This window comes from Drosophila kikkawai, chromosome 3L (genome assembly GCF_030179895.1).
Source record: "Drosophila kikkawai strain 14028-0561.14 chromosome 3L, DkikHiC1v2, whole genome shotgun sequence".
In the NCBI taxonomy this organism is placed as follows: domain Eukaryota; kingdom Metazoa; phylum Arthropoda; class Insecta; order Diptera; family Drosophilidae; genus Drosophila; species Drosophila kikkawai.
This window is the reverse complement of record NC_091730.1, coordinates 10,692,493-10,718,955: the sequence shown is the minus strand read 5'-3', so window position 1 is coordinate 10,718,955 and position 26,463 is coordinate 10,692,493. Positions and strand designations below refer to the sequence as shown.

At 39.4% G+C, this 26,463-nt stretch overlaps 1 protein-coding gene across 1 annotated transcript in view; it reads right to left on the bottom strand.

Moving 5' to 3' along the window:
• Positions 1–26,463, bottom strand: part of fz2 (frizzled 2) — a 68,311-nt gene that overhangs the window by 21,254 nt on the left and 20,594 nt on the right. Inside the window, exons 3-4 of the mRNA XM_070284972.1 lie at positions 21,580–21,630; positions 13,021–13,072 (exon numbers count right to left, since the gene is read on the bottom strand). The gene's annotated coding sequence lies outside the window, so the exon portion shown is untranslated. The remainder of the gene's footprint in view (positions 1–13,020; positions 13,073–21,579; positions 21,631–26,463) is intronic.

Genomic DNA, 26,463 nt, shown 5'->3' with positions numbered 1-26,463 from the left:
ATTTTCCCCAAACGAAAAATATTCTTGAATAACTTGTTCTTGATTCTCTTTCTTTTTGGTTATTTTTGGTTCTAAAACGAAATAAATTCCAGTTAAAATTGCCCAATGTACGGTTTGTATTTTCAGTTGGAAGCCTAGGTAGTAAGGTGTATCTATGTGGATTTTATTTATGTATAGGTGCGTATCTGTATATGTGTGTGCAGTCTGCCTTGTGTTCTTCTATTACCGTAATTTTCTACTTGATTTCTGACGCTCATAAATCATCATCAGTTCTCCCTCAGATAGCGTCGTCGACGTCGTCGTCGTTTGCCTTTGTCATTTCTCATGGTTATTGTTGTTTAGAGGTAGTCGTCGATTTTAGAGTGTGTTGCTGTAGTTTCTGTTGATTTTTATGGAATTTATCTCTCCAACAACACGGCAAGGCACATTTAGCGACACAGTTAGCAAGCCGCCATGCGACGCGAAGCCAAGCAACAAGTTTCGACTTTTTGTTTGATGTATCTGCCAGATACGAGAGGTGAAAAATTGATAGCTTGCTCGCCTGTCTAACCAAAACTATGCATAATAAATGCTTTTCGTAAACAATCGCCAAAAAATGCAAACAAAAAAGAAAACGAGAAACAATAAATTTATTGAAAAATTATAAAAGATAAATCGGTCTGGTCTGCTGGGTTTTGGGGAGTCGAAAGATCTTTTTTGCTGTTAGCTTAGCTGTGGTTAGCTTTTGGTGCCAAACCTTTGAAATATGTAAAGATAAACAAATAAATATATAAGTAAACTGCCATTAAAAGGCAATTTCTGGCTGGATTGTTGGCCAAAGACAAATAGTTTGGGGGCATGCTAAAATAATAATAATAAAAGTACAGGGATCTAAGGTGCCGAACGCAGCTCTTTTTTGGTGATTTTTCATTTAAAAACAAATAATCGTTTTTCGGTTGGAGAGGCGTCCGTGTTGGCTAATTGCCGGGCCAATTCCAACGAGCCATGTGTGTGTGCCCCACGGGTCCAGCTCATAAATAATCAAAACCTAATAGCCGGCAAACAAAATATTCAAAACAAACACTCACAAAAAAAAAACCTGGGCTCCAAAGAAAGCGTTGAAGAAACCAAACGAACACAAAGAAGAAAGAAAAAATTATGATCCATGGCAATCATGTCAAATTGATTTCGGTTTTCCTCCGCTAACCACAATGGGGGGAAAAAAAACTGGGGAAAGAGAGAGCCTCAAGCCTAATAATACCACTGAATGGGGGAAAATTGAAGGAGCTGCAAAATAAATCAAATAAAACGAGCCAAACCAAAATACAAGAGCACACTGGAAAACATTTATCAGGAAAATTAATGTACTTTTAATTTATTTTTTAACAAAACTAAATATCAATCAAGATATTAGTGATTAAAGAATCAGCAGAACATCAAAAATATATCTACTAATCTGTTATTAATGTAAGAAATAATCTGTACTTTAGTCTGAATTAAATTTTATAAAAAATATCAAATCAATATTTCATTTATATATTTCTAGACTTTTTCTTTAAGTAAAATTATTTCTTTCGGTGCCGCAAGACGCCAAAGAAGGCCAACACACATTCTGGGCCCGCAGTTTGATGAATTGCAGCACGGGTTCCAAGTTGACTTGGCCAGTTTGATGGACGACTCGAGACCTGCTTTCGGCCCCGCTCTGAACCACCACGACAAGTCCCGTCCTCAACTCTGCCTCGAAAATTAATCAATATGTTGTTGTTATTTAAACAAGCAATGTGCGAGGAAAAGAGAGTGCAACCGAAAAAGGGGAAACGTTTTTATAATTACGAGGGTCGTTGCTCAGGTTGTCCGTAAATTATCGGTTTGCCCATTGGAGGAGTTGCCCGGGCCTCAACATGATTAGACTCGGGCAGACGATACCCGCAATGAGACAATTGTGGGTTTTATAATTATAACAAGATCGGTAAATGATCATGGGAACACATAATGCCACTGCCCGGCGGACTAATTGCAAACGGAGGTGGAACAGGCAAAAGGTGGAACTGAAAGGCACATGAGATGCCATCCATATATATAATTATAATGATATCAATAGACTTGGAATACTAAATATTGGGTATTATTGGTAGTTATTGATTTCCTAAATCTATATAGAATTATTTTTTAGAATATTTAAGTCTCTCAATATAAGAAACTTGTTATATTTCAAGTAGAAAAATAAGTTTTTGTTCCTGTGCATTTATAAAAAAGATCCCAAAACATTCCAATATAGTTTCGCCATCCCATTCCCAAGCAGAATCCGACATTAGTATGCACATTAGCGCCTAAGCTGACAGCTCCATCATGGCTGATCAGAAAAAAGACGGCTAAAAAATGGTTAACAGGATACAAAACTGACAAACCCACCGCGAGTGACAAGTCAACTGACATCTCCCCACTGAATTGAGTGAGTGACTGACTGACTGACTCACTGGCAGAGTGTCAATGCGCTTGTCAATAAATTTTCGCAGCAGCCAATTGCTTAAAAAACGAGATAATCCGTTCGCCATCACAATTAAGCTGGAGAAGAGACACCCAACCAAAAAATAAAAAAAAACTATATAAAAAAATTCAGCAAGGCAGCAAGAAAATCAAGAGACTTTGACAAGTGGAAAAAGTCAACGAGAAATTTATAGCCGAGCCCCATGGAGGAGACAAAAAACCAAAGAGCGACCAAAAACCAAACAAAACATAATTTATCGCCGACTTTCGGGATTCTCGGATCGGCGGGAATGGCGGGAGCAGGTAGTCAGGAACGTTTGTAAAATGATCACCTGTTCGGAAGACAGGGAGGAGGCGCAAAGAGCGACGGGAAGATGGAGAACCAGACATGCCGGAAAGCTACAGGAGGTCACTGTGCACAGTGGTCAAGGATATGTAGATATTGAAAAGGGAGTTGTTGAAATTCGGAAGAATTTGAAACAAATTCCATGGTTAGCCGCATTTATTTATTTAAATAAATAAGTGATAAGTCTAAAAAAGGAATATCGGGCTAGAAAAATCAATTTATAAATAAACAAATAAAAAATATAAAGGAATATAACATTAAATCTGAAGTATAGGTAATGTTACTCATCTTAAACAATAAATTTCAATTCTAATTCCAGATTTAACTTTCTTTTTATAAATTTGACATGTTTTAATAAAATAACCAGGCATTAATTACATATTCAAATTTTTCTTAATATTTTTTCTCCAATTTTTTCATACATCTTGCCACTGTGCCGCAGGCCACAGGCAACACTCTGGAGTTATAACCAGCAGAGTTGGGCAAACAGCAGAACCTGGCATTTGAGTGTCGCCCCAGCAGGCGGCCGAAAGTCGTTTGCTGTGTGACAAAGCGCAATTTTTCGAATTTTCGAATTGCGAAAGTGCGGGCCAGGCCCGGAGGAGAACCGAGAGCCGAGAGCCGGGCACCGCATGATGTCCCTATGCGTCTCAGTATGTAAATTGATATTTTTTTTGCCGGTTCTGGCGGACTCTTTGTCCAGGGCCTAACCTTGGCAGCGTCTGCGCGCTGTTAACTGAAAATTTAATGAAATCATTTCTCGTCTCAACGATCCGAGTCGTCCTGCGAAAAACCAATGGCAAAGCAATAAAAATGAAATAAAATATTTAACGACCCATTGGAAACCTGTAGACGAAGGTGTCACGTTACGCATAATTTATGACCGCAGAGAAACATAATTTTCCACACAGACCCATATGGATGTATGAAAAAATAAAGAAAGAAACGGAGAAAAGAGAAAAACTATCTGGGGGGATCTCGAATCTCGCATCTCGAACACGAAGCGATCGACATGCAATGGCTTATCTTGATTAGAGATTAAGCCGAAGAGTCAGAGACAAACTCCAAGTAGTTCCAGGTAGAGCCAGCAGCACCTGCAATCTCCGCTCTCGCTCTGCCTATCTATCCACCTCTCTCCCACTGTATTTTCTTGTCTGTTATTATTTTTTTTTTTCTGATTTTCCAACTCTATCGATAGCATGGTAGTATTTCTGGTAGTCGCTGCCTCGGCAGCCAAAACTTTGACAACAAATAATGAAATAATGTAGACACAGACACAGACATACGCATTCCGAGCCCCACTTTTCCCCTCCGGGAGATAAGATTTCAGTTCGTGGCTCTCCATTCATTTGACGGCAATATTGATTCGAATGAAATAAACGAAAATTGTCGAAAAAAAAGAACCCAACTGCCGCAATTTTTGTTGTTGAGTAAACAAACAGTGAAGCCGAACAGAAATTGAGTAGAGATAAGGTGGCGAGCCAAACGAATAAAACGGTAAAAATAACGATGTGTGTAACTGTTGTTGGGGTTAAATATTCAATGAGTTTTTTTTGTACCTTATGGATTTGTAGTATTTTCAAAGGGATCAACTCAAAAGTTCCCACAAAGATTCACTGGAGCTTTACGGACATTCATGGTGTTTTTTTGGTATTGTAGTTTTAGCATACATATTTATAAATATCCCGGAGTATAATAGCATACAGTATAATATCCAACAAATATATTGGAATACAAGAAACATTTTCAAACTTCAGTTTTTATGATTTTTCTTAGCATTCTTTAAAGGGTATATTAGGTCATAATTATGACGACATTATGATCTTCAACCTATAAGATCATCTTCCCTAAATAAACTGTATAAAAATATCACAAAATATTATGATAAAATATTATGATCTTCAACCTATAAGATCATCTTCCCTAAATAAACTGTATAAAAATATCACAAAATATTAAACTGTTCTCTTCAATTTCCTGTGTTTTATTTAATACTATTTGAAATCATTATTTCGAAAAGTTCCCACAAAGATCAGAACAGCTTAAGACCCATTCAATTAACTTGAGCTAAAGCAATTTCCTCAGAATAATTTGTATATGCTGAGATGGTACTATTCTCCCCTCGAAAGATCAGTTCTCCCCTTTGCGTATCCCATATATATCCCCATTGACTGACATATCCCATTATACGGATCTCCCGCAACTGATCTTTTGACTTGCAGTGTAATGGAAGTCTCCGCAGTCCCCCATTTTCTCATGCATGATATTTACCTTGGAGAGATGGTCCAACTTTTCGCTGTTAATCCAAAAAAAAAAGTCTTTGGTGGTAATTAAAAACCGGCGTGCGTCTGTCAAAGTTAATCCAATTTCACGTCTGCTTACATCAAACACTCACACAGGCACCGGCGACACCTGGAGGAGTGCACACACACACACTCGGGCAGCGAGCGAGCAGCAAGTATCTGACGGATACACAGATACCCGCAAACTTTTCGCCGCTGCAAGTGATTTTTACTTTATTTTGGGACAGATTTTTAATTAAAATTTCATGTAGCGCCAAATGTTGTCACTATCTCAGGTGTTAGGGTGTCGTTGGATGGATGTTTTTCTCTACAATCTTATTTTGGGGCTTATTTCCAATCCAATTGCAGCTGGCGCTTGTCGATCACCGATCACAGATCGGAATAGCAACAATAACAACTCGTTTTTATTTTTTCTTTAGCAATTTTTTAACACACATTCTCACATGGCACGGCCACAATTTGTATTTTCATAACTCGTTTCTGTCGCTTTATTTCGAGGACGCCACTTGGTGGCTACTTTATGGAACTTCTTTTTTATTAACGACTATTGTTATTGCTCACAATTAGTGCACAAAGGGAAGCTTTTTATATATTCACTTTGTTATATATTCATTGATTAATTGGCGTTTGGAAGGTGTAATTAGGCGTCGCGATTCAGTATCTTTTGGTAGCTCGAGCGACATGGGTCCGCTGAACCGAACGCTCCGATCGTCGAAAGAGAACTGGAAGGCCTAGTAAGAGCTGGCTGTTCGCTGACGCAGAGCGGTTGTGAGGGAGAGAATGCCATGCTGTGTTGGTGAGAAAGGTTGAATGAGGGAGAGTGAGCCGGAGAGCGGATAGTAGCATACGCTAAATGCAGCTAAATAAATGTTTTGTTTACGGTGGGGTTTTCTTTGCTGTTTGCTTTGCCCCGCATTTCGTTACTTTTTGCATAAGCTAAATAAATATGGGCAGAAGTTTTCATTTTATTGGCTGCATTTGTTTTCCCTTGGCATTTCTAAGGTGCTTTTAATGGCCTCGTTATCATCGATGTAAATCTGCTTTACGACAACGATTTCCTGTTGCGCTAGTTTTGGCTACATAATAATTGCAATACCCTTTTATTTATTTTTTAATATTTGTATAAGAATTTTACTATTTGTTGTCCATTCGAAATTCTGGTTCAGACGTCAGGAAAATATACTGAACGATAAGCAATTTTTTTATGATTTTAATAAGTTTTTAAAATATTTTCAATTGGGTTTATTTTTTATTGCAAAATTTGGTAGCTTAATAATTTATTTGTACTTTTTAACCCAGTTGTCCTTTTCCCAACCCTTGAATAAAAATTCACTCTCTTTCTCTCTCTTTTGGTGACAAATCTCTGACTAGCTTGACAGCTACCGTATCCCCCTCCACCAACACTCCCATTCCTACACCCCTCATCCATGCCTCACCCGGTTCCTGATTTCTCTGCCTCTTCAGGCTGCACATGTGCTGCGTTTCGCATGCCAACCTACCACCCCCTCCCAAAGGCGCCCTCTCTTCCTTCCAGTTTTTTTCAGAGGCATCTGTTGTTGTCTGGCATATTTTCAGGTTTTCCATTCACTCTCTCTTTCAGCGTCCACCGCTCCCTGATTTTTCCAGTGCACCCTGCTGAAATATCTGCAAGTTCTTCAACTTTCTTCAGGCGGGTTGGTGGTGGTGGTTAGATACAGGGTGTCTCCTGTCCTCGTCCTCCCCCCGGTCCCTGGCTCTCTCTCTCCTCTGCAATCACGGGAACCAAGTGAGACAGGCTTTAATTGCAATTCCTTCCTGTTTATATGCTCACCTCGCTAATGAGCGCACGTTCCAATCGCACGCTCTTTTCGGTGCTCTCTTTGCTGCTACTCTCTCTCAACCGGTTTTCTGGTTTTTATCTGCTAAGGGTCTTGTTAAAAGTAATTCGTAACACGTTGTTACCAGATAACGCCGTCAGTCCACGAGCTCAGTCTCTCTGGCTCTCTCCCTGCCTTCCCCTCCCGCCGCACCTCTTGTTAACCCTCTTCTTCCGACTCTTCCACCTATTCCTCGGCCACGTTGTTGTTTCTTTTGCCTTGTTAGCGTCACCGGTTGGCTTGCTAAAAGAGCGATAAAAAGGTAGAACACAACAAAAAAAAAACCTTCCAGATCCCCAGGTAAGCTCATAAGAGCGAAAGAGATAGGGTTGAAGAGGAGGGCACAGCAGAGGAGAAAACACAAGATCGCCTGCAATCCAGGCTCACGTTTTGACTTTTGGCTTTGACTTTGCTTTTATTGTTGGCTGTGCTGCTTTCCTGCTGCGGTTCAATACACCCCGTTCTTTTAGCTGCAGGGTGCCCCTCGAAGATTTCTCCATCCTCTCTCTTTCTTCCTTGTTCCCTTTCCTCTGCCCCACCCGCCTTTGCTCCTGGCGAGCCGGTTTTCGGCTCTTCAGACCACATGTGGTGCACCGGGGCTGCAAGTATGAGTGATTTTGCCTAGTTAGTTAGGAGGAGCTCCCAGGTATGCCAAAGCAACATAAAAGTAAACAAGAAAGGATGACAAGCTTAGCTGGTCGAATATTTAATTCCCTTATGGGCGGAATTCTATAAAGTTATCTATGTAGACTCTGTCATGTCTAAGACACTAGAACCAGTTGGGAATTCTAGCGATACATGGCGTAAAGCGAATCTTATGAACAATGTAAACACCTTCGTATATAATTAATTTACTTATATACATTAATTAAGTAAATTAATATTTTCTGCGACTAATCCCACCCAATTTTTGTATACCCAAACCTAGGGTATCCAAAAATAAAAGTCTGGCCAGAAGGTGCAGAAAAATCTCATGTTTATATGCATTTCAAGGGGCATCGGAGGAGGAGGAGTAGGCACTAAAGTCAGATCCACGGTCCTACAACAACGACAAAAGCAATAGCAACAACGAGCGGATCGTGCACTTGGGCCGCTAATGAACTTACAATGCATGGCTTGTTCAGATCCAAAATGAAGAGGAAAATGCAGGATCGCTGGCCGGGGGACTTATAAACGGAGTCGGCGGAAGGCACCCACCCCCACACACAGATGCAGAAAGCCCCGATTAGAGTTATTTGCAAACTGTGAAACATGAACTCGACTCGGACCATGATTCTTCGGATCCAGCTTTAGCTGCAGCCTGAAGTTGCAACTTGCAACCCAATGATTGACCCACGAAGGAGTTTCGCCTGTTCGTGCCTCAATCAGTTTGTCCACTGGGCAGGGCTCAAATGGTATGCACTCGGGGAAAATCATTTGGGAAATAGATGAATATCGAATTGGGGAATTAGAGGTCTTATAATAGAGGTCAGATAATGTCAAGAAAGAGGAGTTTTATTTATAGAATATTATATAAAAATTATATTGAAAAATATTTATAGGTATATAAATGTTTTGGATCTATAGATATCCAACAATTTGCACAAGGATATATAGATTTTTAATGATATTATGCGACAAACTTGAATTTCTATCCCAGGACAAAAGAAACGGGTCAATCTTATTATCAAGATTATTTAAATAAAATATCTAAACCCAAGACCCGTTTAATATTCATATTCTATATAGATGATCATTGATAAACCATCATAAATCTTCAGATTTCGAACAGTGCATCGCTCTACCGCTGTCATGATCATGATCAGTAAAACTAACAAGAGGTGTTGCCTCTGTCGTTGTTGCCTTTGCAGGCCATGTATCCGTATCTGGCCGGGCATCGGTTCGTCATCGTGATTTTCCTGGGTGGTACCGGGGTCCCCCTCATCCCCTTTCTTCCCTTTGGCTAAGGTCCCCCCCATCCATTGGCATTTTAGCTGTGGCATGCCTTTTGTTTGTACTTTGTCGATCGATCGTCTGCGCTTTTGTTTGTTTCTCAGGGGGAATTTCGCTTTAACTTTGGCTTTAACTAGACAACCAGTGGCGTTGTTGCCCTCGCCGGCTGGACTGCACCCGGCGCTCTGTCAATGGGCATTAAAGACATCCCATAACAGCTCACTTCCCTGGAATCGAATCGCTCACAGCATTCGCGAGGAGTCGCTATCCAAGCTGGTTGTTCGGTCTTTGGTTTGGGTTAAGTTGAGATGCCTCATTCAAGTCCACAAGCTGACAAATCAATTTGGTGCCAAGAAGTTAAAGAATTAAGTACAATATAAACCGTCGCCTTACAAATGATTTTAATCAAGTTAAGGCTCATAAATCTTCGGGATCAATTAAGGGATCATTAATCTCACTGAGTAAGTTGAATTATTGCATCGAATTCGTTGAGCTATGTACATAGATAAAAACAATTAAAGATTGTTAAGAGATGTTCCATTATGAGTATAAATCATAGGCTCTTTGAACTGTGAGATCTGATCAAAACAAATTTGGGGAATCCCAGGAGATATTTCTTATATTTAAAGCCAGACAAGCTCAAGCTCACAGACTGTTGTGAAACCTAGTTTCTATTTTTAATTCTTACAGATAATCAAAAATCACCTTTTAGTCAAGTAAACAATATAATTAATTATAGTTAATCTCTCATTAGCAGTTTTATAAGTATTGCACATTATAGAAGACAATATCAATGTCATCGCTCTGCAATGAGTTCAGTACTGGGGTCTCAGCATTCCAATCGCATGTCCCAATGACAGAGATATAGAAATATTCAGACAGCCAGAATGACGGACAATTAATGCGCCACTACAAATCTCATTTTCCATAAATAAGCACGATTTATGACTGTCAGACGATGCCGGGGCATCGAAATAAATATTATTACATATTATTATCATTATCGCAAAACGAACCAACCAAAAAGCTGTTGTGAAGAAAACAATTGTCAATCACACGAAATTATCAGTGTTGTTATTAAGGATGAGAGGTGCCAGAGCGTTTGGCACGCAATGCAAACAAAAGGCCAACTGCAGTCGACGGATCATAATAAACCATTAAAGAAAATTAAGATATAATAATCCACATGGTATCCCAGGCAGCAACGAACAAATAATTCACACCGTTTTGAAGCAAATTATGGTATAGTCCGGCTGTATTCCATTCCCTCCGATAACCGCACGTCACACCGAAGATAACCCGCATAGATATCGCCCCGGAGTTCCCCGAGTCCGAAAGGCCCGAAAAAAAAAAAGAAATGAGTACAATATTGAAATTTATTACCCACCTAAATTGACAGGAGGGCTGCGAAGGGTGACTTAATATAACGTGGGTTCCATAAACAGAAAACTAACTATAACTGTATATGACTCTTTTGGCTACCGCATAATTGAGCTTGTAAATAACGGGAATGGCTCACATGTGAGCGTATTCACTTAGCTTTTGCTCCACAAAATTACTTAGCCCAGATGTCGCCAGCTCTGAAAATCGCTTCCAATTCATTAAGCCAGGGTGCAGGAAAATCCTTGGCTGACATGAAGGAATTTCACTTTGCTTTCGGGGCAAAATGAAAAAACTTTGCTAAAATAAAAATTCAACATCGATGGGGGCTAAAGATTAAAGGGGGGTTTTCGGGGAATACCCGGATCAACTGAGCGGAACAATTGCAGTGCGGCAAACAATGTGCAACATGCCAAAGCAATGCAGTACACAGAAAAATAGAAAGTATAGATATTAAGATATATTTTTAAGGAAAATGTATACAGATAATATTGGGTTCGATAATTGAAAATATAGAAAAATCAATCTGAATTTTGTGGTATACCTTTTTAGGTTTCAATATCTAATAATTATATCCAAATTTGATTTAATTTATATAGGATTAATAAGATGCGTAACGAGCTGCCTTCAGGCCTTCTTGCACAATATAAGGCAAAGTCAGAGCTATAATTTTGTCTAAGAATATTTGTAATTAATCACTAGAGAAGATAGATAGTAACCATAATCTAGTGAAATATTAATTATTTAAATATATTTACCAACACAATTTGTCGCTCTGTGTAGTTCGAGGACAGCAAAGGAAGACAAATCGAGCGACAACTGCTTTTTGGGTTGGTTCATTGCTTTGGCTGTTGCTCCACTAAACAAAAGTTGAACGCTAGAAACTTTTGGCCAAAAACCGAAATACTGGTGACAAAAGGGGGACGGCCAACAGGACCAAGAGGCGTGGCTAGTGGGTGAGGTCAGGTCGTGGGCCAAATGCAGTTGCCGAAATCAGATAGTAACAATGGCAAGTCCAAAGACCAAGCGACTCGAAGTTGCACAATAGCAAGAAGCACACACACACACACACACTCAGACTATACAGATAGTTTATCGACACATATCGGAGCTAGATGACTGTCAAAATCTACACAGAACGTCGGGAAAACAACAAACTTTAACTTTGGCTCGTGCTCTTTTGTTTTGCAACATTAACTCAACTTGTTTGCCATCTCGTAGTTGGTACTCGCAGTTTTTACTTGCCTGCAAAAATATGCGCAAAATTTTGTCATTTGCTTTTCGCATCTCTCTTATATTTTCTTTTTACGGCAAACTTTAGCTACAAAGTTTTCCATTTGCCTCTACGCGACCCTGTATGTGGTTAAGTTCAGCAAGGAATACTTGAAAAAAAAGAGCAGAACACGATTTGATTGCTTTTTCATTGTTTTCGAATGGGTTTTTGAATGTTATCGGGCACAAATGTGAGTGTGGCGAAATCGATTAAAATCATATTTATGAGGTGCCCAGGGCGGAAAGTTCTGCAAGTGCGTGTCATTTGGGAAAGTTTTCCCTGCGGAAAAGTTAAAGTTTACAGGAAGTTTCTACCAATGCTTTTTTGAGAGTTCGAAGGGAGATTCAAATAACATTATTTTTGATAATATAAAAAAATTTTAAAGTACCTTAACCTTTCTGTAAAAAAGTATGGAAATTTGTTTATAATTAAGATAGTACATTTAGAGTCGCCAAGTCTAAGTACATTAAATTCTAGAAAATGTCACAAGTCTTAGCACACTTTTGACATTTCCTTTCTATTCCGGTTTAAAGTTCATTCCTTCCGCTAACCAGCTGTGCGCCTCCATTGAAAATTACCCAACACCTTCAGGCCCCTCTAACCGTCAAATAGGCAAAACGAAAAATGCGCATTTGACCTCAGGAACTCGCTGGCAGTCGTAAAATCTCCGTTAGCCATAAAAAGGAAACACGAAAATAAACAAAAGAGGTTCCGGGGAATTTCGAAAGCGTTTGGGAAAATGCCGTTAAAGTCAGACAATGGCTGGTCAAGGTCAAGTCGAACGGAAACCCGAAATCCGTGCCAAAGGGTTAACTAGTCAAGTGACCCCTTCTACGGGTTACTCTAAAATGAACTTTAGAAAAATAAAACCGAGTTACGTTTCGCCTTGGCTGCACTTGAACTCAATTTGAAAAGTGATTGGATGGCTCGGAGTGGTGAGTTCTGATTCGGATTCGGTTTTTTTGGTTTCTGGCACAGCTCAGCCTTCAATTTATTAACCTCAATATCAATTGTGGCGCATAAATCTCGATAAAAGTAAATACGAGTGCTGCATATTTCACACAAAAAAGTACGAATGGAAAAAAAAATAACCGAAACGATTTCATTTGAACCAAGCGAAGGATGTAAAAAGGATTGCGCTCAGGCAGTGATTTTCAATTTAAAAAATTGCACGCAAAAGCGCCACAAATCAAAGGAATTGACTTTGCCAGCAGAGGCGGAAAAAAAGAGGGACCTCCCCCCACAATAAATTTCAATCTAAAAACTTAACTAAAGGCACCCGAGAGCAGAGCTTCTGTTCTGATCTGAGTGAGAAAAAATGGAATGAATAGCTTGATTCAAAGGTTGAATTATAAAATACCCTAATAAGATGATATATATAGAAGATTTGGTAGTGAAACTGTGCTTAGAAAATACAAGGAAAGCTGAAAAATACGTTTTTTATAGTATTAAAATTGTACTTACTTGGCTTAGTTAGTAGTGAAGATAAAGGTGCAAATATTCCTTGTAATGTTACCTGAAATAGAAAAAAAAGAAAACATTATAATTAAAATTATATTTTATATTCCAAGCCTTAATTGCTATTATTATTTATATATTTTGTTAAATTTTATAAAGTTTACAAATATATTTCAATATATTCAATATATCGTAGGCTCCCTTCTTTTCAGCCAAAATAAAAATACCCCCTGAAAGTGTATCAAATCGGAACTGCTCTGTAAAGTAGTGCCCTGGAAAATGCAAAGCGAGTGAAGCTGCCACGCCCCCTAAACCAATACACGCCACAATAAATCTCAATTGAAAATGCTTTTTACATAGCGGCCAGTGAGCGAGAGGGGGCATATCGGGGCAGAACGAGAGAGAGGGCTTGTTTCACTCTTGAAGCTTCGAAAGAAATCAATGGAACTGAACGGTTGAGTGGCGCCCCCTGTCGCTTCCTGCTCCCTGCGCTTTGAGCAATCGAAGGGAATTTATAATTAATAAATGCCCCCAAGTGAGGCAGTGAGAACAAGTGCTGATTAGTGCAATGACAAAGCAATCAAAACACTTTAACAAACGTGGCAATTAAAATTCACAAAAGTCCACAGAGCAGAGCCGAGTTGAGCCTCCCTTCCGTCGTCCTTTGCAGGATTGTGCGTGTGTGTGTGTGTGCGCCCTCTGTTGACCGCAAACGGCAACTGCTGTTTGATTGCTGCCAAAGGGAAATCAAAGAGGAATCGCTGGGAGTATATATCCTCTATATATATGTATGTATATGCACATTGAGTACGTGTGTGTGAAGCAATCACACCAAATAAATCATTCAATGCATTTGCCATTTTGGAGTCTCAGAGGGAGATGGAAATACGCTTGGATAAAGAGAAGGAGAAGGCGTGAAAGAGAGGGAGCTAGTTCCGGAGAAGTTGCGAATTATTCATGGGACTCTGCGGCCAAAGGGAACCGGACCTTGGGCCTGGGCACGAAAGGATGCCGGAATCCAGGACTCGGCTTATCTGTCATCAACCACACAGTTTAGTGGTAAAGGAAATTACTTTGGATCTCCGACTCTGGCAAAATGGCCGCCGGAAGTTGGTCGAGCTGAATGGATTTGGCCATGGTTATCCCGGTGGACTGATGGATGAACGGATGGATGGATAGGTGCAGGTGGCTGCGTGATGGATTGCTAAGTTGCTGTGAATGGAAAGTGTTTCCAGCGTAACAATAACAAATGTTACAGCTTTTATAATAAATTTCTCTAACTAAAATTTGATCAACTTTTAATAAAAAGATATTAAAAGTTGGACAAATATTCAAGATCGATATAGTGGAGTTTTTATTGCCGATCAATTGTCAGTTTGTCAATTTTAAATCCTTCATTCTTTAATTGGATTTTACTCCTACCTAAGGTTACTGTAATTTTTCCCCTGAGACACCGCCATTCCTTACACAGGATCCCTTCAAATATTCACATTCAAATCCCTGAAAACTCAATCCCAATGAGTTATTGCCAATTCAATTAGTGGATATTTGTTTTGGTTTATTGTTTGTCTGGCCAGCCAGTGCTAATAATGAGGCTTGAAATTGCCCAAAAAAAAAAAAAGGATAATGGACGTGGTATTAAGCGGGCAATGCGAAATTCCCATGGAGACAAAGCGGGACGAAAACTAAAGCGTGTTAAATCTCAGGGTCCCTCAATGGCCTTCGCTCTCGTCCAGTTCCATTCAATGCGTCTCTGTCTGGCAGCTGTGAAAATCCAATTTCCAGCACGCCTAAGCGGATGTGGTCCTCGCATTTTCTCGAAAACGACACAAAAGAAGCCAAAGGACACACATGCACCAGCCAGGCGAGAGAGAGAGAGGGAGGAGTATAGCTGTGATAGACACGGCACTGGCATTTAAGTGACATTAGCAGTTGACATGTCTCGTCTGCGACTGCGGTTGGTCCCTACGGGCGGGCGGGGAAAATGTACACAGGGAGAAATGTACCTAGTTTACTTTAAGAAATTTGTAGTAATTTAAATGGGGTTATATTTTGAGCAACAATTGTGGATCTAACGCTTTTATATTGATTAATGTTGCTGGCTATTATTAAAAATGGAGTACTTTAATATATTTATAATATTTATTGGCTTATGCAAGAGTAAAAAACTATATTGTAAATTTTTTATAATTATTTTTTTAATTAAGAAATTCATATTTGCAATTAATTTAATATTTCTGTATTGCTTAACAACCTTTTAATATGAAATGTTCTTATAAATTTATATATATTTGTGTCTTTAGGTAAAATTCTTACAGCTACCTCTTCCTTATTTTTCCAAGTGTCCTAAACAGGACACCGGAAGCAGTCTCAACATCTAAGGTTCAGCGCTTTTGAAATTACTTTCTGTTTAGACAATATTATGGATCGTTTAATGCCATCCACCGTTGACAAATTGTTTACCCATTTCCTCCAAATCAATGAATGACTCTTGGAGAAAATGTCGCCGAGGTTCAATCAACTCTCCACTCCCGTTGACCTCCTCTACCCCCTCAATCCTTTTGTCAGTCAATCATCGTACCAAAACAACAACAAAAGCGGTGGAAAATAAAAAGAGGAAAACTTTTTCTATTTCACAAAATTGGCCAGAAACGTAGAAATAATTCCGAATGGCAAATGCATTGCAGCACGCCATGTCAAAAGTGAAAAGTAAACGAGTTGCAGAAGGGAAAATTGTTAAACTACCGTTTGGGTGGCCGTGCAATTTTTAGATCAAGTTTTCCATTTATGCATTTTCCACTGCAAAAATCATGCTTGACTGTGGGTAATGTGAGGAAACTAGCGCTGCGGCCCAACCGCACTGTCAGCCATCAAAACTTGTCAATTTTCCATACAGTTAAGCAATTTTCTGCAGTCATGATATATATGCAGGGGATATGTGGAAGCAGGGGAGCTTAGATGAAAAGTTGCACTGAACCCTTCAAGTAGTAGCCTGACGTGGAGCTGATTTGCCATGTGATTTATGGGAAATTGATTAAATGCTATCCTCGATGGTTAAAGTTTAGTGAAGAGACGGGTGGAGAGATATGGTTTCGTATGGGAGGAAAACTTTAAGACAAGAAAACAAACAAAGAAGAAGGATTAGAAATTTATAATAATTATAGAAATAAAAGCTTTACACATAATAAATACTAATAGGAGACTATAAAATATTTTTAAAATATTATTATTTAATAGTTAGAATATATAACAAGGCTAGGCAGTAATTTTAATAAATTTTATAATACTTTTTGACTCTTGAAATAATCCCCTCCAATACCATATTGCTCGATTATAACTCCCCTGATTTATGATTACCAAACTGTTGTTGTGACAGGCCAAAAGGTAGAAAATAAATGCCGACAATAGACGCCCTTAATCTTAATCCAAGCGTCTGTTCAGAGAGGTCTAACGTAACCCCGATCCGCTCAGCCAACTGTGATATAAAGCCCCTCCGATTCCGATCCCCGTATAGGCCACACGATGACAACGACAATTACTGCGACAATCCACGGTGCAGCCGTGCAAACACAAACCGGCAGGTAACTCAAACAAATCGCTGGAAATCGAAAGAAATGTGCCATAAAACACAGGATGTGGGGAAGGAGGACGGACTGGTGCCCGGTGCCGAAATCGAAACAGAAATAAAGAAACGCGTTGACAGTTTTAGGCAAGCTGTCGATCAAAAAAGCAAAAGGGAGACAGACCCAGTTCCCAGTTCCAAGTGCAGACTGCAGTCTCAGAGTTCCACCACAATTCACACCTTGCCGGAGGAAATTGGAGTCCGGGGCGGGAATCGGAGGTACTATGGTTACGTTCACGGTTGTAAAATGCGCACAATCAGTGCTTCGAATCTAGAAAAATCAACAAAGGAATTGAACTCAACTGAAGTGAGTTTAGGTGAGTGGCAGCCCGGTTTATCAACGGAATGCGGATGGAGGAGATGGGGTGTGCCGAAGACCTCCTATAACATGTAATAATAAATAAATAAAAAAAAGAAATACTATATATACATATATAAAATATGATAGAGGGCACCCTTCGGTTTGATAAGGTTGGGAATATGTGAAATGTTTATGGCTTCAATATTTGCCAGGGATAAACTGAATGTTAAGGATATTATCAGCAAAGCAGAACTTTAACCAAGAGAAAGATAGAGAAATCCTAATCTGGTTTACTATATGATTTTTTTTTTTATGAAATTATTAAATTTATATAAATCTCTGCTAGAATTCCAGAAATGCTTCTTTAGCAGCAAGTCATGACCATAAAATCCTGCTCAGATATTTATGACAAACAATCAACACTTGGTAGCCAAACTACTTTATGGAGCCATCGATCCATGGGTATCACTTCATCCATCTGTATCTGAGCAGACACACACACTCGCCAGGCGAATGAGAAATGCATTGATATGTAATTCAATAGCAAAACTAATAAACTGCAATTGTGCGAGTTTTATTGAGGCAACCAACCAATCGACCACCCCAGGTGCTCTGCGTTTCGATGCCAAACGATTCCTGCGCTATTTACCTTCGATACAATCTTGGCCAGGTGAGTGCAACCGGCACGGGCATAAATCAAAGCACAACTTGAGTGTTATCAAGATATGGCAAAGCCAACACAAAACTAGCAGCTTGGAACAACAGTTATCTACACTGTGAAAGGAACACGTAAGTTTTACTATTTCTATACATATATATTTGCTTTACATCGATATTCTGCTTGATATATCGAAGCAAATAAATCGTAAAAAGAAATTAATGTTTAAATTGTATTTTCTTTTTGGTTTAATACTTAAAAAACTATAATTCTCAATTTTTTCAAGTGCATTTAACTGCAGCCTTGCTCTGTTCCATCTTCGATGGCATGAGTAATCGATGTTGGTGACGAGTAGAGCGGTCTAAAATGTTAGAAATGAATTTTAAATATTTTATCGACGCCGTTCGTGACTCACTTGAGTCCCAGAGCCGGGCTTTCTCTCTTTCTCCCAACGGACGTTCGCAGTTTGATCAAATGTGGCCGGGACCAAGAAGTCAGTCACTGGCAGCCGCAGAAATCCCCACAGAAATATCTCAGAAGGGCCGGTCTAACTATATACTATGTGAGTCACGTAGCCGGGCGGAGCATGTAAATGACTTGGGTGACAAACAGACTATAGACCATAGACTGCTATTTGGGGGCGGCCGTCGGCCAGAGCTTGTCACATTGTCTCGCAAGCCGGGGAAAAAAATTAGAGAGAAGGAGTTTGCCGCTTTGGTTTCTTGTCTTTGTCGTCTTTTTCGGGTCTTTTAACTTGTTTTTGCTCATTCGTGACACGCGCCAAAACACAAATTTCTGTTCGATTTATGCAATTGAGGAAATAAGTCCAACGACTGAGCAAGATTGCTTGCGGGATGCGGCTTCTCCTGGCTTGGATTGCTTGAGTATTGGGTGGTTTTTTTGGGGGGGGCATAAGTGGATGTAGATGTGGCTGCCAGGAACGGAACACGAAGTCCAATAAACGTTTTGCGGTAAATGCGAAATTAATAATTAAGCAGACACAACTGCAAGGAGTTAGAAGTTGGGAGGTTGGGGGGAATATTTATTGCCCATGTCAATTGGTTTGTATACGAAGTGTGATTACATTTTTTTTTTTTGGGGATGGATTGCCTTTGAGAGGTGAAAATAAAGGTATATAGATTAAGGCTTTGAAATGCCTGATGTAGCAAAAACTATTGCAAGAATGAAAGATGTGAGGTAGACTTAGAAATATTTATATATTACAAATAAAATATTTAATAAGCTTCAAATAAGGCCTATTCTAATTGGTATATTTTGTTTACTCCATTCTCTAATGAATCAATTTAAACTCCCATATAATTAAATCAAAATAAATACAAGGCACACAAAAAAACCCTTTATAAAAAGCCAGACGAAATATGCTGATAAATCACTCTAATAAAATTGTTAAACCCAAGCCACACAAAGCCTAACAAGATTCCTCCAAGATTACTCTTTCTCAAGCTCAAAAGAAACACTCCTTGGCCTGGAGATCCCACACACATTGAGGAATTTATGTGCCATGACTGTCTCATAATTTCTGTATGCATTTTGTTCTGTATCGTATCGTATCGTATTTTTAAAGTCCCCTTAGTACACATATATATATATATTTTTTTATCGGCCGCGAACGTTTACCATATGTGGGCAATGTCACAGATTGCTCATGTTCGTGTTCCAGTGCAGCGGGTAACTTGAGAACTTATTCGAGAAAACGACTCGGGCTGTCCGGGCATTTATTTCATTAGCACGCTGATCGGGGGACAGGATAAAAGGAGAAGTGGTAGTGGATGTGGAATTGGAAAAAGGAGAGACCGAGAACCAAGAAATTCATTAAAGAGAAAAATTCGAATAAGAAAAGTCAAGACGATGCCCGGCCAACGATAAACCCGCGACATGCGAGTCGAAATAAGAGAGAACCACTTGAAGAATTCTCAGGACCAAGAGGTACCTATTAGTAATATTTTTAGAATATACTAACCTAAACTTATAACTTTAATTTAAGAGAAAATATTTCTAAAAGAACCCTATTTACCCTATAATTTTTGTAAATTTTACTATTATCTTTCTTAAATAAATTAATATGTATATGAATTTAATAGAAAATATTATATTCTTCCCTAAAACATACTTTCTATTCTGAGAAATATTTTTAAAAATTCTTATGTATATTTTGATCTATAATAAATATATCTTAAGTAACCTATATACCCTAGCCCAACTTGAGCCGCCCTTGGGTATGATCAGACCTCGACCGCTGGGTGACAGAGCGTTTGTAATTTATTTAACTGCATTTTTGTGGATTCGATTTCCGAGGATACAGCAAGAGGGGCCCCGAATTTGTATACGCACGACGGATTAATGCGCCCGTGTGATGCCAAAGATACAAAGATACAGATACGATGATGCTGGTTCGAGAGCTCGAAGTCTGCGGCAGGTAAAGATGCCTCGATAAGACAAACTGCGTGTATCCTTCGGTCTGGGTTCTGAGTGTCTCTGTGTCTGTGTGTGTGTCTGTGTGCAAGCAAATATAAATATTTATGTGGAAAACAGCAGGCGTTTTGTCAAAATATTTGTGTAAGACCTCAGAGCAATCCACATTCGGAGCTAAACAGATTTCTGAGACCGATTTGTAGGCCGAAATATTGTTTACACACAATCAACCGTCTCTGTGGGTCCTTATCGATGCCAGCAGTCAGAGTGCATTGAGTCATTTGTGAGGAAAAAGAGTTTCCTGGATATGTGGCTTGGTTTAATGTCCAGGTGTAACGCCCCGGCTTCCTGGCTTTATTCTGGCCATGAAAAATGTCTGGCTTAGGCAGAGACAAACAGCTGAGAGAGAGAGAGGGAGCGGGGAAGCCTAAGAGCACATAATCCTTTGGCCCTGTCATAGCAATCTTATCCTTTGGCTTCCTGCATTGCAGCATCTGTCCTGCTTGATATACCCTTCTGGTAGAAGCCTAGCTGAGGGAGATTTGGTTTGAGACTAATTGTAGGAAATGTATAAATTAAGTAAGTATATGTTTACTATTGAAGATTATTTAGAAAACTGTTTAAGAGAACCCACTTTAAATTTATATTTATTTGATTTATAACTGATTATGTAATCATATAATCCAGTATATTGTTTTAAAATGGAAATAAAAAGACAACAGTACTATATTTTATGAATCTATTTCATAAATAATACTCTAACATTATAAAGAAGTTCTTAAACTGCCAGAAAAAGTTCATTCTCTAGTCGACGAGTTCTTTCTAAATTATCTTTACCCGTAGCATACCTCCTTTTTTGGCTGCCTTTAATTTTGGCTCGGGTAGTTAGCTTCTGCCATGCGGTCGACTTGCCGCATTATCCTATTTTATTTACTGCTAATGCTGCGCTTTTGACGTCTAAATCGCATTTTCTGTGATTTTTCCTCCTCATTTTCCCCCTCTATATATACACTTTTTTTGGGCAACAACGAGGACGGCATAAAACACATCATTAATTTAAGACGTAGCTACGAGGCCAGCACATATATTAGAAGAAAGGACTAACGGCTAGAGAGAGCTTCATCATCAAACGAGCCAGAAGTCAAAGGACTTAAGTAGCATTGGCAACAAACGGCGGCAGAGAGCAAAAATTAATTTAGCTTAATTCGTCCACGAAACTTTGGTTGAGGCCAGGAGCCAGGATACGCGAGTGAATGTGTGCGAGTTGGACTCCTTCGGGGCTTTCGCCCGCCGAATCCTTTAATCCCATTGCCTGCCAGTTTAATTATGTAGTTTATTAGGCGGAAATGAAAAAGCGAAAGCCAAAAGCGGAAACGGAAACCAAGCAACGACCAAAGACCTCGGGCCTTATACAATTTATATATGCACAAGGAGTCGGCTGAGGCCACTTCACCCACTCCCTCATTTATCATTTAACTCTACTTTGCATATAGAAAGAGAGTCTGGCTCGAGAAAAAAGGGTTAAAAAAGGATTTTTTTTATTTAGCTTACCTTCTCTTTGGCGACTGCACTCAATAAACTAGACAGAAGTCAAGCTTGGATCTGTAAAAGAAAAGAAAGGAGTGAAAAATTAGTTGGGAGTTTGGGACTAGAAAATATTTTAAAATATTTTTCTATAAGTTTAATGCCTAAAAGTGTTTATAGTACATCAATTTTTAAATTATTATTTAAAGAATCCAGACTCCTAACTAACCCTTTCACAAAGACCAACCGAAATGGTAAAAGAAAAGGCTAAAGGTCCCTTTTCTTTTATTTCCATTGTTTCAAGGCTGAGTGACCTGTACTTTTCATGGAAAACAGAAACACAACATTTTGTATTTTAAGGCAAAAGGCTTCTTCTACATTCAAGCTACTAGGCAGGCAAACGGCCAATTTTCCAACTGTAGACTGAAGGAATTTTCGTAAATTGCCCCACAATCAGCATAAATTTTGTCAGCTAGCCCAAATTAGCCTCAGTGGCTGGCTTCCACAGAAATTTCCTGGGAAGCCTGGAACGTCTGGGGGTCCTCCTCCTCCCCTACTCGTATTGAAAGGCACAAATTTGTGCTAATGAGTTTTGAAAAAGGGATTTGTAGGTGGCCTGTGTCGACCTGCTTAATGCTTGGCCAGCTTTCTGGCTCACTCCCAGCCATTCGGTTTAGTCTTGAATAACCCCGGCTAACCTTACCTCATCTGATACAGAATCCCAGTTAGTCACGTGTGTCGACTCGGTCCGTAATTGAGTTAAACTTTTCTAGGCCAGGCCCAAAGGCTTTTTTTTTTAGGAAAAATGGAGTGAGCCCCGACGATTGCATCAGTCGATGGGTCGAAACTCTTCTAGTTCGTCCATGGAAAGTTTTAAAGCCCACATAGACACACTCACTCAGGCCGGCAATTGAAAGTGTTTGCCAGAGAGTGTGTGTGCATATCGAACCATATCGAACGTGCCATAGAATTCATCTAGCGAGCCAACAAATGCCAGCCAACAACAACACAAGCCAAAAGCCCATTCAAATAGGGTCAGAAGTTGTGCGTTTATGCGGTTAAAAGGAAACAGAAGTTGGTGAAATTGGAAAGAGAAATTCATGATTTGAACAATATAAAACGAGAAGATATTGTAGACTTAAACTTAAATATTTTAAGTAGTGTTTGACATAAGTATTTATTGGAAAACTAGTTAATATACAGTTAATATGGTTTTCATAATACATCATTTTTCGTCACCTTTTATTAGTTTAAAAATAAAACAATAACTTTATAATCAATTCTTAAAAATGATACAAGCTTGTCTTAATTTTAGATTGTTTTTTGATCGACTTTTCTTTTTTCTAAACCCAAATCTAGCTTTCTTTTTCCACCGCATAAACCTTGTCCACACAAACTGAGTGCATTTGGTATTTTTTGATTTGTCGGATTGAAAATCCAAATATGGCAAGTGCCATAGCAGCTATGGCCTACGATCTGAATCTGGAGTGCCAAAAGCACTAGACACCCGGACACAATGGAGAGTGCATTTACATTTCGGGTGGCGGTGCGCCAGCGGGCGTTCTTCAAATGGTATTGAAATATTTATAAGTTAGACACCAAACCGTGTACACACACACACACACACACAGAGAGAGAGTCTCGGCACTTGCAGCAATCAAATGCACACAATAAAACATTTTCAATAACTCTTTCGTCGCTGCGACTGAGGCCATTAAGGATTGAATAAACCCCCCCGAAAAACCACCCAGGACCGAAACCCGACAAATATTTTCAAACTGCACATGCTGGGATTTCCCTTCAAAAGCAGTAGTATGTAGTTTGTAGAAGAGTGCGTTTCTTTTTGTGCCCCACTGTGCCCGAAAGCCCACCCAAAAAAAGAGTTCCCTGGCGGACACTGCAGCTGGGAAATATCAGTGGAAAAACAGAGAAAAAAAACGTAAATATATATATAAAAAAAAGTAAAATAAAATAAAAAAAAGCTTTTAAAATATTATATATATTTGGATTAAATTTATAAGTACACATTCTTAAACTATTCATTATGCAAAATTTTAAGAACATAAGAAATATTTACTATAAACTCTCAGTGTATCTAAAAATGGAGGCAAAACAGAGGCCGCTCTTCAAGTGGCTATCACTCGTTGCCCTTGCCGGTTTCTGTTTCTATTAAATACCCAAAATTTTACGATTTCGATGATTGAATTATTTGCACTTCACATACACCAAAAAAAGTATAGACTTGTGGGCACTTTAAACTATTTTCTGCGGGATTTATATTTTTAGTTGGAATATATACTCGAATTTGATTGCTTTGAAAACAACATTCAGCTGAATATGTGTGCCTCTGCTTTTCCGCATTCTACTATATCTGAGAGGCTGAATCTCTAGCTCTTTCCCTTTCCCGTTGCTAAATTACTAACGAGTTTCTCTGGCAGGCGGACGGCTGGGTGGGTGGGCTGAAGCTTGGTAAAAAATAAAATGCAAGTCACGTACGAGGATGGGTCGAGTGGGTGGCGGGGGTAAAGCGCGACATCAGCAAGGACATTGTCAAACACAAAGCTTGCCGCTTGTCCTGTTCAGCATATCCTAGGTCCTTCGCTTCACTTGGCCTGTCTTCGGCGTCACTCAACGCTGCTGTTTGTTTGTCAACAACCCGAACCCATCACACCCTCAACAAAATGCCACCCAAAACCCCCACAGAGAACTCTTCTGAAAAAAATAACGGAAGCCTCGGAACCCCTGAAAAACGCAAATTGCGCAAATCCTTTTAAAGGCAATGGCAAAGCGAATGCCGGTACGCGCTTTTCACTCGACGCCCCCGCCCCCCCTCGAAAAACCGCCCTACCACCCACCTATGTTGGCCATGTTTAAATACGCAAACAGCCGACAGAGACTACGTGCTTGGAAAATAATTTAAAAGCTCAAAAGGTGAGCAAAAGCAATGCACATAGGCACGTCCTAACAACAACAACAACAGGGACAAAAGCACCAACAAAGGCTGCAAAAATTGTATTTATTATGGTTAAGATTGATGAATAATGAGATACCCTTTCATTTAAGATGGGGATATATAAAATTGCAGGATATATATTTATAATTTCCATTTTATTTTTTAAAAACTTTAGGTAAGAAAATCCATTAGTATCCCCTAACACGACACCCTCTAAATTACAGGGTACCCACAAAATGGTGGTAAAAATGCCGCCACTCGAGGCTCTTAGCTTTTGCTTTCCTTTCAGTTCAGTTTTTCCTTTTTGCCTTTCTTTACTTCCCCAGCAGCTCGTATGTTTGTTTTAAAAATTTATGAAAATTTGTTTTTCCCCAAAGGAAGCCGACAAACATCAAAAGACACAACAACAAAAACAAGCAAAACTGCAGTCGTGAGGAAAAAGGAAAAACTCTGAACCAAAAAAAAACGGAAAACGGGATCCGGTGGAGCAATCATCTGGGCAATTTGCATTTTCAATTTGCAACAACAAACAAGGGGAAGGAGAAAGATAAGCGCGGAACCACAAAGCGCCGCCTAAATGCGACCTAACGAAGCAATAATCAATTATCAATAAATTCAACTGATGCCACGCCCCCCACCAAGCCTCCAGACGCTTATTAAGGATGTTTTGGCTTTTATCTTCGTGTCGAAGACATCTCGATGGTCTTTATGAACTGTCGAGTGGGGAATATATATATGTATATGTATTTTCCCCCAAATATTTGCCAACCCACACACAGCTCGATTGGCTTCTGGTCTTTGGCTGGATTCTGTCTCTGGGCTTTCCTCTTCTGGTTTTCTCCTGAAATTGTCCTGGCAGTCACGCCCCTTTCGAGCTTTAATGCCATTTTAAGCACACAAACACGCACGTATGCAAAAAAAAAAAAGGCAATATGGGGAGAAGTTGGGAAAGGAAATATAGGAAAAACAAGGTTTATGAGTGAATGAAAATTAAGAATGGGTTTTGTTATAAAATATATATAAAAATAAATATTTAAAAAATATTTTAATTAATATATTTCGTTATATTTTATAGAGCCTTAAACTTCAAGTACAATTAGCGGTTATACTCCCAATTCTTCGTAATTTAGGGGCCCGCATATACGCAAATTGCAAACGCAGTTGACAGTTAACGACTTCGAGACACCTTAACACGTTGTTGCCCAACAACTACTCTAAGGAACCGAGCATCCAAAAGAAGAAAGAGAGCAAAGGAGCAGCCTTGAGCAAGGCAGGAAGCCTTCATCTCCTGTTATTGGTATCCCGGCATCTCGGGTCTTTTGCTGTTTTATCCTTGACTGCATTTTGGCGGCACTTGCTTTCTGTTTTTCCACCTTTTTCCCGGCTTGCCTCTTTGCAAATTACTTTGCAAAAATGAAGAGACAGCGGTTGGTGCAGGTTTTCAACTGAAACATATATTATGCACGGCAACAAATATTAAAATCAAAAGTCACAAGATGAGAATTAATTCTCATTATAATGTGTCATGTTTTCCGGGAAATATGTAATACAAACTGAACAAAAATATGTATAAATTTCATATTTCATATTCTCCACACATTTTGAACCCATTTAGTTATTAATTGCTTAGGGATTTTGTCATATCCCTGAACTTGCGCCATTACAACATGTAAGGTGAGGTTGTCCTTTTTTGCCGCAGTGCAGATATGCAAGGCTATTTTACAGAGAATGAGGTGTAAGGTGGCCGTGTGGAATAGGATCCCTGAGCCAGGACCAAGGACTCGCTGCATATCTATCCACAGCTTCGCAGCCTGTCGTCGTCGAGTGTTTGCCATTGCCCGCTGGCATTAGAGAAATGGCGACGCTTGCCCGGTCGCAGGTACTAAGTCCCTTATGCAGCTTCTTGATATCCTGCGTGGGCCATGGGGATACAGGGAAAAGGAGGGAGGCCAGGAGGG